Here is a 13,088-nt window from a genome sequence, read left to right as displayed (position 1 = left end):
AGGGGTCCCTCCCTGGGGCCAGTCCCACACTCCTCTGCACCAGGGCTAGGGCTCACACAGGAGGGGTCTGGCTGGAATGCAGGGGTCGGTGAGGCGTGGCCAACAGCTGGGGCAGGAGGGTTTGGGCCTGACCATGGTGTGACCATCTTGGGAGTAGATGTGTAGCTCCAGGGGGAGGTGAGCAGAAGGGATTGGGCCTGGCCTCTCCTATGATGTCCTCAGCACCCCAACATAAGGCTGGGGTTCAGAGGGATGGGTGGGGAGGCACAGCCCACCCCAGCAGCTTTCAGCTATGGTATTTTGATAGACTCTGAGGCAACCTCTCCATTTGACAGACGGGAAAACTGAGGACCCGCAGGAAAGGATGTCTGCAAGCCATCCTTGGTCAGACAGATCAGTCCCATCCAGGGCCATATCCTCCCTGGTCTTCTGTCCTCTTTTCTCTAGCTTTGGAGAGGGCCAGGGTCTACTCAGACCCCTACCCTCATACAAGGACACAGGATGTGCAGACCCTGCTGTGCCCAGTCCCACAGCGGTCCACTCGGCCCTCAGAAGCACATTGCTTTGCCCGCCGGTCCCTTTCCTGGTGCTTCTCATCAGCTGGGGGCCATCCCCCATGTGTGCGCACTGCAACAGCACTGCCCCTGCCTCGGCGAGCGGTGGGGTCCAGTCGGAATCCTGCGTGGGACGGGAACCAGATGTGACTGACAGCCGAGGGCTCCCTTGTGTTTACTGCAGAGCCGAGGTTTATTTTCAGCGGGATCTAACTCTGCCACCTCTTAATCATTAACTTCCTCTAGTTCCATAAACACAGAGACACACACAGGCAGCCACGTGCCCCACCCCACACATGGGGACAGGGACAGCTCCCGGCTGACCTCGGGAAATGAGGACTGTGCCTGAAAAGAGGACCCGACTGCCTCAACAGGCCCTGTGGATCCTTCATGAGCACACTGTGAGAAGCTTCACAGATTTTGCTGTGGGGACCTGGCCGGCAGCATCTGTGTGCCTCACTGCCCTGTGCTCCTGGGTGTGCTCACGGTGTGGATGCCCTGCCAGGCCCTGAGCAGCTGTGCCTCCCAGAAAGCCAAGGCCAGGTCCCTTGGGATGTTTCCTGAGCCTGCGCCATGGCCTGCAGACCCTGCAATGGGGCTTCGGCCTTGGGTGGGGAGGCACAGCTGGCCAGGAGGCTCCCTGGGCACATTTGGAGCAGCCAACGTGGCTCCTGACCATCTCATTAGAGACTGACTTTCATTGGTGCCAGCCCTTGCTAGTGGACATTGATGGCAGCGCCATTTCAACCTAGCACCTGTCCCTGGGGAAACTATGGGCCTCAGAAACCCCTAGCCCCTGTTATGCTGTGGCTCTGGGGGTGGAGGGTCCCCTCACCCCTGGTCCCCTGGTTCCCACATGGGGGGCCTGCAGTGTCTCTTCATGTCACCCTGGGAGAGCTCTGCAAAGCTCTGGGAAGCCCGGTGAGTCCCTCTCACCAGACATGGAGCCTGAAGTGTCTTGGTGCTTCTGTTTGTAGAATGGTCTAAGACAGAAGTCACTCTCGGGGTGCTGTGATTCCAATGGGGCTTCCCTGGGCAGGGAGGCCTGAATTTTGGAACTTCAAATGCCAGGTGTGGCTGGGATGGGTCCCTTTTCTCCAAGCCTTGGCCCCCTCTGCAAGGTGAATGCTGGAGAGGATGCATGACCACACAGCACCTGAACTGTGAACACAAGATCTGGAAAAGGCAGGGTTGCTTGCAGAATATCCAGTGTCTTTTTTTTTTTTTTTTTTTTTTTTTTTTTTTTTTTGGTACTGGGAATCGAACTCAGGACCTTGTGCCCGCAAGGCGGCACCACTGAGCGAAATCCCCAACCTCCGAGTGTTTTTGATTTTGCTCCATGAGGCACACACTCAGACCGGCAGTCCTGGTATCCTGGGGGCCACTTTGTGGGGAAAAGAGGCTGCTGAGAAAGGAGCAGCAAGGGCAAGGTGTGTGACTAAGCACAGCATAGTCAGAGGTTGCAGGGCCCGGGCTACCTGGGGTCTGAGTTGGTGGGAAGCATTGGATCTTATTCCTATTCTCTGGGACACTTTGGAGAGTTTGCAACCACTGAAAGATGGGGCTGACATGTTTTCAAAAGGTCCCTGTGGTCACGGGTGAAGAAAAGATTTTTAGGAGCCTGAGTGCAAATGAGACTTTGCTGATGTCTGCCTGGACTTGGTTGGCTAAGGACACTGACGATGGAGAGAGACACGAAACTTCTGTTTTGACATTATTTAAAAGATCAGAGCTACATTCCCATGGGAAGCAAAACCCACCTTCCCATTTACATCCATTAGGAAATGAGGATGTAGTCCGAGAAGACTAGGAGTACACACAGCAGATCCTGTGTCCCCTTGGGCATCACTAACACGCCGGAGATGGTTTTGGGGGGAGCTGAGCCCCTCAGGGTCCCTGGGTGAAAGTGGCCCTAGTGCTCTTTCTTCGGTTTCTGTCATCCTGGCTCCCCCAGGGAGATAGGGCTCTCAGATCTTAGTTGTGAGTGGGTGTGAGCATACAGCGGCACCTGTGAATCCAGGGCTCCCACACCCATGTGCTTGTATGCTTGTGTGTGTGTGTTACACCCTCCCTGGTGCACTGTCCTCTTGTGCCGCTTGGAGACCAGAGCAGGTGGCACATTCAGGGTGTGAATTACCATGACAGACTTGAGATCCTTTTCGTTTGAAGGCTCTGTTCTGTAAGATGAATTTTTTTTTGTCTGCTTTTTCTCCCCCCTGCTTCAAATCCAAGGGACAGAGGTTAGAAGATAAAGGAGTACATGGCGCTGGCACCTCTTGGATGTGGGAGCCGCTGGTGGCTCTGTCCTGGGGCCTTCGAGGCGACTGCCGCCTGTCAGGCATCTGAGCTTGTTTTGGTCCCTCTGTGTGGTGTCCCCACAGAGCATGAACATGCTGGATCTGAAGGTTTAGAAAAACGACTCACCGGAAATCCAGGGTGGCTAGCCGGCCTAATCCATACAAGTCAGGATCAAAGGGGAGGCAGCTGGAAATGGCAGCTCCTGCAACCCGCAGTTGCCCCCAACCGGAAGATGTGCCTGTCACCCTTGTGCCCACACGGACAGATCAGGCACGCACGCAAACGCACACGTCATCACTGCATCCTGAGGTATGGCCCTCAGCCTAGACGGGTCCCTTGGCTCCATCCTCACAAACACCCAGTACACCTGATGCTCAGGCTGCAGAGGCAGGTGTCCTGTGCCCATCTCACAGACGAGACCAAGGCATAGAGAGGGCAGAGACTTGGCCCAGGCCATGCTCACATGTGACCCAGCTCTGGCCATCTCTGCAGTCACCCTCATTTCTCAGATAAAAGAGCTGAGCTGCAGAAGGGGAGCAATGACCCAATGTTGACCAAATTGGCTGTTAGGACAAATGAGCTGCCCAGGCCCCTGGGTCACAGACTCAAGTCCACCCCATGCAGAGGCCCTGGAAGTTCACTTGGTTGGAGAAGGGTGGTTGGGTGTAGAGTCCTAGCTGCCTGGCCCACTCCCCCATGCTGTCCACTCTGCTCTGGGGCCTGTGTGCCCAGGGTACAAGCTGCCGTCCAGGAGCTGCTGAAAGTGCAGCTGCCCTCTTGGGCCTCCTCCCTGCCCTACCCTGCTGGCATCCTAGGTCTCCTTTACCCATCAGGGCTTGTCCTGGCCTCTCCTGCATGGCCTCTTGGTCCTGCATGGACATCAGGGTGTCTCTTCATGCCCATCTTTGTGACTTCCCAATGGAGGGCTGAGGGAATTGGTATTAGAATGAGCAAGTGACAGCAAATTCAGAAGTGATAGCTCCGCCACTCGCTCTGGGCTCAGTGTGGCGGCCCTTCCAGGGTCCTCCTGATGTAGTCCCATGCTCACAAGACTCGCTGGCCGGGACGTGGTTCTCACTCCCTGACCACAGTCACTCATGTGCCCTGAGCCTGGGCGCCTCGCTTCGGTATGACAGCAAAGTTGGTGTTGTTGTGCAGCCTTGTCTTGCCTGGTTCCGGCAGGTGTCTGAGCCTCACTCTGAATTTGTCCCCTTCCTTAATGCAGGTGCAGTCAAGGCAATTGCAGAGGGTACAGAATAGGTTTTGAGAAAGCACCTCAATATCACGGGGGTCCTGCTGCTCTGAGGGAAACCCTCGTGTAACAGGAGGCCTCGGGGACTTGTGATCTGCAGACAGTCCTCACTGGGGACAGCATGGAGAGGCCAATGGCTCTGCTGGAGGTGGAGGCCAGAGGACTCTAAGCTCACCCCTTTCCTTTCAGGCAGCTATGCCGAGGTGTTATCTGGGTACCAGGTGGGCATGAGTATGCACACCTGTTGTGCATTTGCACACCCATTACAAATGAACAGTTTAGCAGGATTTGCACATTTGTGGGTTTGCATTGCCAGGACTCCAACCCAGCTTTAGAATCTTTTCATCGGCCCGGAAGGCTCCCTCGTGCCCTCGCTGTCAGTCCCCTGACTTGGACCTGCGCTGCCTCCGGCCTCTGCAGCGGTACCCTTCTGGCCATTCCATGTCACGGACTCATACAGCATGCAGTCGTAGGCGATAGCATCGTGTCTCTGAACTCCATTTGTAATAGAGAGTGTGTCTGTGACATGTACATTTTTATTGCTGCATAGTATTTCTTGTATTGTGATACCAGGCTTTATTTATTCATACACCACTTGATGGGCATTTGAATCATTCCCAGTTTGAAGCTGTTATGAATCATGTGGTGACATTAGCGTACAAGCCTTTGTGCGGCCACGTCTGTGTTTCTCTTGGGTCAATTCTTTGGACTGGAACTGCCGAGTCATCTGGTAGGTTCATATTTAAATTCTTGACCAGCTGCCAAGTTGCCAGGCTTCCACACTGGCTGGGCCATTTTACATTCCCCTCAGCAATCCATTCTCAATGCACTTAGTGTCGTAGGACATGTTACTGCAGATAACCAAGCCGGGATGCAGTGGGATCTCATCATTTTCATTTTTTGTTTTTGCAGTACTGGGGATTGAGACCAGGGAGCACTGAGATACATCCTCCAGCTCTTTTTTTTTATTTTTTATTTTGAAACAGGGTCCAACTGAGTTGCTGAGGCTGGCCTCTAATTTGGAATCCTCCTGCCTCAGTTTCTCCAGTAGCTGAGATAGAGTAGTGTGTGCCACTGTGCTTGGCTGTCACGATGGTTTTTATTTGCTTTTGCAGGCAACCAGTGGGGGTGAACATCTTTTCAAGTGTTCACGTGGCATTCATATTTCTTTGATAAAATATCTACTCAAATATTTTGCCCATCTTTAACGGATTTGTCTTATTACTGAGTTCCAAAAATTATTCATATTGGCTGGATGTGGTGGCACACACCTGTAATCCCAGCAGTCAGGAGGCTGAGGCAGGAGGATCACCACAAGTTCAAGGCCACCCTGGGCCACATAGTGAATTCAAGGCCAGCCTGGACTACATAGCAAGACTCTGTCTCAAAAAACCAAAAATAAATAAATAAATAAATAATTTAAAGCACTCAAAATGATGGTTAGCTTTGTATATATTCTGAACAGAAGTCCTTTATCAGAAAAATGATTTATAAATACCTTATCCCAATCTTGTCTTTTATTTTCTTAATGGTATCTCTCTGGAGCACAAAAGTTTTTACTTATAATAAAGCTCAATTTACCAATTGTTTTTCATGGATCATGTTTTTTGTTCCTTTGCCTAATCCAACATCATAAAAATTTTCCTGCTTTCTTTCAGGAGCTTTATACATGTCAGCTCTTACATTAACTGAGACCATTTTCAAGGTTCAAAGTTCATTTTTCTGTATATATATATATATGTATATATAATATTTATTTATTTATTTTGAAAGTGACTATCTTACTCCATCCACTAAGTGTTCTTGGGGTGATAAAGGTAGTTTATGTCTGGGTTCTCATTTTTATTTCTTCGGTTCAATTACTAATCTTGTGCTATTACCACACAGCCCAGATTAGTGTAGTTTTGTGGTATGTTTTGAAATTAAGCAGTATAAGTCATTCAAATTTGTTTTTCTTTTCAAAATTGTTTTGGCTCTTATAAGTACTTTGTAATTTGTGTGAAGGTTAGGGTCAGTTTATCAATTTCTACAGAAATGCCTATGGGGACTTCGACAGGGTTGTGCTTAATTCATAAAACAATTTGGGAATTTTAAATTTTCTAATTGTGAATATGGAATATCTTCCTATTTCTTTGGATCTTCTTTAATTTATCTTAGCAATTTGTCATTTTGTGTGTACAAGTCTTGCTAACTGAATGTCTTTAGTGAATTTTAATCCTAAATATTGTAGTTTTTTTAATGCTACTGCAAATAAAATTATCTTCTTAATTTAATTTTCAGATTGTTGGTTGCCAGCACATGGGAATAAGATTGAGTTTTGTATGTTGATACTCTTGTTGTATGACTTTACTGAATTCAATTATTAATTAGCTAGTTCTAATAGATTTTTTTGGATGCCGTAAGCTTTTCTACATACAGGGCCACATCATCTGCAAACAATGAGGTTTTATGTGTGCTTTTCAAATCAGATGTGTTTTCTTTCTTTCTTTAACTGGCTGGAATCTCTGGAACAATTGCTTTGTTCCAGATCTCTCACTATGGATGACATGAGCTCTTGGTTTATATCTCTCTCAGGTCAAGGAATTCCCTTCTGTTGCTGGATTGTTGTGATTTTTTTTTTTCCACAAACAAGTGTTGAATTTTGTCAGTTCCTTTTTCTGCATCTACCAAGCTTCTGTGTCCCTTTTGCTGTTAGTATGGTATATTGCACTTGTTGATTTTCAGATGCCAAACCAACCTTGCATTCCTGGGAGAAATTCCACACATATAATCTTTCTTTGTACATTGCTGGCTTTAGATTGCTAACATTTTGTTAAGGATTTTAGTATCAGTGTTTATGAAACAGTCAGGTCAGTTGTTTGGGGAGATGTCTTTGTCTGGTTTTCATAGAAGAGGAAATACTAGTGGTCAAAGATCCAGAGTGGCCCCCCCAAAGCATCATGTGTTCAGAGATGGGGCTTTTGTATTACGGGTGCGCTATAGCTGACTTGCTGTTAACAGGTGGGTCTGGTCAGAAGAGGTGGCCCACTGGGGCATGACCTGGAAGTGTTTCTCCTTCTGTGGCTCCTCTCTTCTCTCTCTGCTTCCTGGCCGCCATGATATGAGCAGCTTACCTCTGCCAGACCCTTCCTGCCTGGAGCCAGCCCACTAGGGACTGAATCCTTTGAAAACCATGAACCCAAATAAACCTCTCCTCCTTTAAGCTGTGGGTATCAAGTATTTTGTCCCAGTCACTAGAAAGTAACTAAGACACTGTTCATAGACTATGTGGCCATCTCTCTCTTCTCTTTCTTTTGAAAGATTTTGAAGTTTTGATATTTTGTATATGTTTCACAAAATTTACTACCAAAGTTAGTTAGGTCTTGACTTTTCTTTGTGTGAAGATTTTTTAATTAATTGGCTTTTATCCCCTCTGATTTAAAGTCTATTCAGATTTTCTGTTTGTTATTAAATCCACTTTGGTAACTTGTATCTTTCGAGTCCATTCTGTCCAAATTGCCTACCGTGTTGTCAGAAAGTTATTGGTGATATCCCTTGGCATTCTGTATACATACAGGAAGAAGGTGTGACCCTCTGGAATGCTCTGCAGATGTCAGTCGGGTTGGTGATGCTGTTGTCTAATCTGGGGAACCCTCACCTGTTTTCATTCTGGTGGTTCTGTCTGCTGTTAAGAGTAAAGGATTGAAATCACCAGCTAATATTGTTGAACGGGCCATTTAGCCTTTCAGTTCTTTCCACTTTTGTTTCGCATATTTTGGGGTGTATTTATTTTTAATTGTTATGTATTTCTGAGGTTTCACTATGAAATGTCTCTCCTTCTCTTTGGTAATATTTCTTGCCCCCCTCCCAGTACTGGGAGTTGAACCCAGGACCTTCACATGGAGCCATTTCTCCAGCCCATTTTTATGCTTTATTTTGAGATGGAGTCTCACTAAGTCACTAAATTGCTCAGGCGGGGCTTGAACTTGCAATCCTCGCCGTAGCCTCTCAGGGTGCCAGGACTATAGGATGCACCCCTGTGCCCAGATATTTCTTGTCTTAAAAGTTATTTAATACAACATTAATTGTGGTGTGCGTATGTTTTCCTGGGAATGGAACCCAGGGCCTTGTGCATGCTAAGTAAGCTCTTTACCACTGAGCTACACCCTAGACCTGATTTTACTTTTCATTGTATCTGTATACTTGAATTAAAATCCATCTCTTTTTAGATGCTGTATAATTGTTCCTTTAATGTAGCCAGACAGTTTCTGTCTTTAGTTGTTTGCATTTGTCTTAGTTGTTTTCAGCGTCCTGTGTGCTTTTCCTCTGTTTCTCCTTTTCTGCTTTTTGGGTGTTAGGTTCATACTTTCAGTGCACCATTTTAATTCCTGTTACTGCATTTTCCATTTCAGTTATCACCTTCCTCAACTCTAAATTTTCCATTTTTAAAATAACTGTTCCTTCATTGGGGTTCTACATTATTACTCATTATTATGTTACTTTCCTTTTATTCTTTAAACAGGGCTTTATTTCTTTGAGCTTATTTATATTAGCTACTTTGAAGTCTTTGCTGTATCCGGCACCAGGATGCTGAGTGACAGTCTCTTTTCTCAGTAAGAGTGGCCTTTTCTGATTCTTTGCATATATTACAATTTCCCATTGAAAATGGACAATTTACACAACGTAGTCCATTGGCTCTGGATTCTGATTCTTGCCCTCGAGACCTGGTACTATTGCTGGGTCTTCTTGTTTGCTTGCTAGTTTAGTAACTTACCTGGACTAAAGCTGTGAAATCCTCTTGCCCCTTATAGGGGACCGCTGATGTCTCTGTTAGGTGCTGCTTCTTGTGTGTTGTTTTTTAATCCCAGCTTTTATTCCATCCCCCACTGTGCCCCTGGCACTAGGTATTGAATCCAGGGCCTTGTGTATGGCAAAACAAGCACTCTACCACTAAGCTTCAACCCCATTTTATTTTATAGACAGAGTCTTGCTAAATTGCCCATCATGGCCTTGAACTTGAGATCCTTCCTGTTTCAGCTTCCTGAGTAGCTGGCACTGTGACCCTCAATCCTGCCTTTGGTTGTAATTCTGGCTCCCTGGGGGCCTCCTCTGAGTCTGCAGCACTCTGTAGTCACCTTGAGAAGCAAGGTCCACATGTGGGTCTAGGAGCAGCCCGGGTCACCCAGGCTTTGAGCCTCCCCAGTCCTTCACTTCCTACCAGGCCCTCTTGCTCTCCTGGGCTGGGGAGGTCTGAGCTGCTCGGTCTCTGATCTGTGCACTCCTGCTGCCCACCCATGGGTGTGTGAAGAGCTTGTCAGGCATCTCCACGACTGTCGCATTTCATATACTTCTCTGTTGGGTTTCCAGCTGGTCTACGGGTCCATCACTGCCCCAGCCAGGCTCCCAGTTTCAGCCTGGCAGAGCCGCTGGTGTTCTTGTTCACCTGCCACTGCGCTGCGGCTGGTTACTGGCAGTCCTGCTGCTGAGCGTGAGTTTTGTGCCTCTGCTCCAAATTGAATCAAACCCTGGTGGCAAAGCTTCCACTGCCTGCAGCTTGGCCTGGCCAGCCCTGTTTATGTGACCAAGGCTGCCGAGCTGGGCAAGGAGTGGGGGTCCAGGCCAGAGCAGTACTGCTCCCCCTGTATCCCCAGTGCTTGGCAGCTTTGCATAGGTAGATATCTGATCAATCTCTAGGATGCTGAAATAGTTACTTTTGAGGTCTGGCTAGTTTTGTCGCTGTTTTTATGGAGAGGGGATTTGGTGACCTTCACCTACATTATGCTGGAAGCCTCACCTCTATAGCATCATCTTTAAAAACAGAACATTTTAGGGCTGGGGATTTAGCTCAGTGATGCCACTACCTGCCTCACAAATGCAAAATCCCGAGTTTGCTCCCCAGTATAAAACAACAACAACCAAAAACCCCCAGAAAAATGTAAAGTAACATGTGCAGCTCTGTGAGTATCACATGGTGAAATCCATGTGAGAGCTATCAGGAAGTAAAATGTGACCTGTGTCCCAAGAGTCCTCCGTCCTGTCTCCTCTGCCCGTGCCCTAGTCTCCTCCCAAAGGAGAATCATTCTCCTGGTTTTGTAATCCTGTGGGCCATGTTTTCTGCTTTAGGCTTCGTATGAGTGGGACTACAGTGCATGCTGAGCTTGTAGAACACTACATGTGTAAGCTCTCTATATGTTAGTGTTGTATATCTTCAGTGCTGTGTACTACTCCATTTACGTATGCTACTATTGATGTGCCCATCATTTCAAGCGCGTAGTTCTGCTGTGAACACTCCTGTACCTCCCTGTGGTGGATGCGAGCCTTTGCTTCTGCTGAATGAAAGCCCAGCAGGCATTGTAGGTTATATATAAGGTTACGGTTTTCTAAGAGCTTATATACTCTCATGTTCTGCATATTAATGTTTGGATTGTTCTCCATCTTCACCAACACTTAATATTTTCAGCCCTTCCCACTTCAGCCCTTCTAGCAAGCACTTTTTCATAGATTTTTTTTTTTTTTGCCATTTGAATATCTCCTTTTGAAAGTCTGTGTTCAAAACTCTCACTCATTGTTCTGCTGAGTTTTCTGTCTCATACGTCTGCAGAAATTCCTTATCTACAGATTCTTCCTGTCTTGATTAGATGCTTTGCAAATGAATATACCTTCTCCCACTCCATCCTCTGTGTTTTTACTCATTTAATCATGTCTTTTAATGAAAAGGTGTTTTTATTTTAGCATAATCCACTCTATCCTTCACGACAAGTGTTTTGCTGCTGCTAAATTATGAAGAAATGTTTTATTTTCAGACGTTCTTGAAGATGCTCTTCCATGTAATTTCCTAGCAGCCTTACTGTTTTATATTTATTTGACATTTGGGCCTTTGGACTGCCTGGGATTTTTTGTCTATGGTATGAGGTAGGGATCAGCTTTTAGTTCTTCCCACCTGTACTCATTCAGTTTGTCTTAGATATTTTGTTGAAGAATGTGATCTGCTTTAAATGGCATATTTACTTAAAATTGACTTTTTGAGATAATGGTAGAGTCCCATGCAGTTGTGAGAAATTCAAAGAGCTCCCATGTACCCTTCATCCCATCTCCCCCAGGATATAACCAGGGTGCTGACAGCAATCCAGTCCAGACACGGGACAGCCTTGTCACACCGAAATCCCTCCCGCTGCCCTTTTATAGCCCCATCTCTTTGTCTGTCCGCATGTCTGACTCCTGGCCACCACAGTTCTGTTCTCCATTTCTGTCATCTTATCATGTCAAATACATAAACAGAATCTTCCAATATGGGATTGGGTTTGCTGTCATTCAGCAAAATTACCTGGAGATTCATTCAAGTTGTCACACTTATCAATACTTCACTCTTTTTGCTTTTCCTAACAATTGAGTGGCAATGGCATCTTTAGCCTGGGCCTCTCTACAGGGCCCACTGCCCACAGGAGGAACGCACCTGTGTGCACAGGCATGAATGCGCATGTGCTTGCAAAGGAGATGTGGGGAAGGGCAGCTTCCCAGCTTGGTCCCGGAGTTGCTAAGGAGCAGTGTGTGTGCTCCTGGGCAGTTGATACACTCTGGGGATCACAGACTGACTCCATTCCCCTGGATCCCAGTCACAGGATCAGCTGGGCAGGTTTGGTCCCATTTTAACTGGGGACTGAGGCCTGGTGTGCCACACACCCTTGAGAAGTTGCAGAATTGGTGGCAAGAGAAAAGTGTGTGTTGCCCTGTTATTTTAAGTTTTTGTCGAATCCCCTAACCACACTGCCCATTTACAGCTCCGTAGCCCAGCCATGTCCCTGGTGTGGCCCACCTTGAAGCCCCTGCAGTCACATGCGCATTCCAGGCCCACAGCACCCTGGGGCAGGGCCAGTGGGGCCCTCTGGTCCCTTAGCTTTTGTTTGTCTTCATGAAGCCTAGGAACGCTTCCCCACACCGGCAGAGATTTGAGCCAAAGCAGTAACAGAGTGACCTGACGTTCTACAGAGTTCACTAGGTCAGGAGTTGGGGAACTGGGCTCTAACCCTGGACCATTGCCCACCTGGTGTGCGTTCACAAGTGGGTGAATGGATGGATGAATAGTTGGAGCAATGGGAGATTTAGAATGAATAAATGATGATGGATGGATGGATGACAGATGTAGCTATCCCTACAGGATCGGAAAAAGAAAATGTTAGTATGGACAAGTACTTGGAAGAAAGGGAGGTTGAAGTCCTCTGGATCAACAAACTAATTGATGTCAACAAATGTCTAAGGAGACCTTGAAGCCCAGAGAAGTGGGTTGACAGCTCATGGACTCAACAGCAGCAGTTGGGCCTTGACCCAGCTTCTTCCTGCCACATCCCGCCCAGAGAGGTGGGTCTAACCAGATCAGGCACCCATGGAGGCTTTCCCATGAACCCTCCCCATGCAGTGGAAGCAGGGGTCTGGGGTCTCCACACAGGGCCACCACTAATTGCTCCGCAGCCTTGGGTGGCCTGCTCTGGGCCACAGACATTTATTGAGCACCTACCACGTACCCAGCCCTGTGCTAGGCCCTAAGGAATTCAGAGTTGGACAAGGCCTGTGGGCCCTAGTGTTCGGGTCTTACAGTCCCTCCCTCAGTTTGCTTATCTGTAAAATGAATCAGCACCTCTCTGAGGACCACCGTGGACTGGAATTCCCAGCAGCCTCTTGGGCTTTGTCCTGCTCACCAGTCTCTGGCTCAGCCCCCTACAAATTATCCCCCTGGACAGCTTTCCTGTGGGCATTTGGAGAGCAGTGAGAGACCAGGGAGTGGTGCACATCTGTCCCCACTCCCCGAGGGGCTGTCTTGGCCCCCACAGCCTGGGTGTTACCAGGCTGTGTCTAAAGGCCAGACCACGGAGCCTGGGAAATGTTTAACTTTGAAAAATGGACCTTCACAGCTCATTAGGTCCCAGCAGCGCAGCCCAGTGCCTTGGGCAGCTCAGAGAAGAGAGATGCCAGGCCATGAAATCAGCGAGGTAGTTAAAGGCCGATTGTGC

Source organism: Fukomys damarensis, unplaced genomic scaffold (genome assembly GCF_012274545.1).
Source record: "Fukomys damarensis isolate Sample0158 unplaced genomic scaffold, DMR_v1.0_HiC HiC_scaffold_17, whole genome shotgun sequence".
Lineage (NCBI taxonomy): Eukaryota > Metazoa > Chordata > Mammalia > Rodentia > Bathyergidae > Fukomys > Fukomys damarensis.
Note: the sequence above shows the minus strand (reverse complement) of the source record.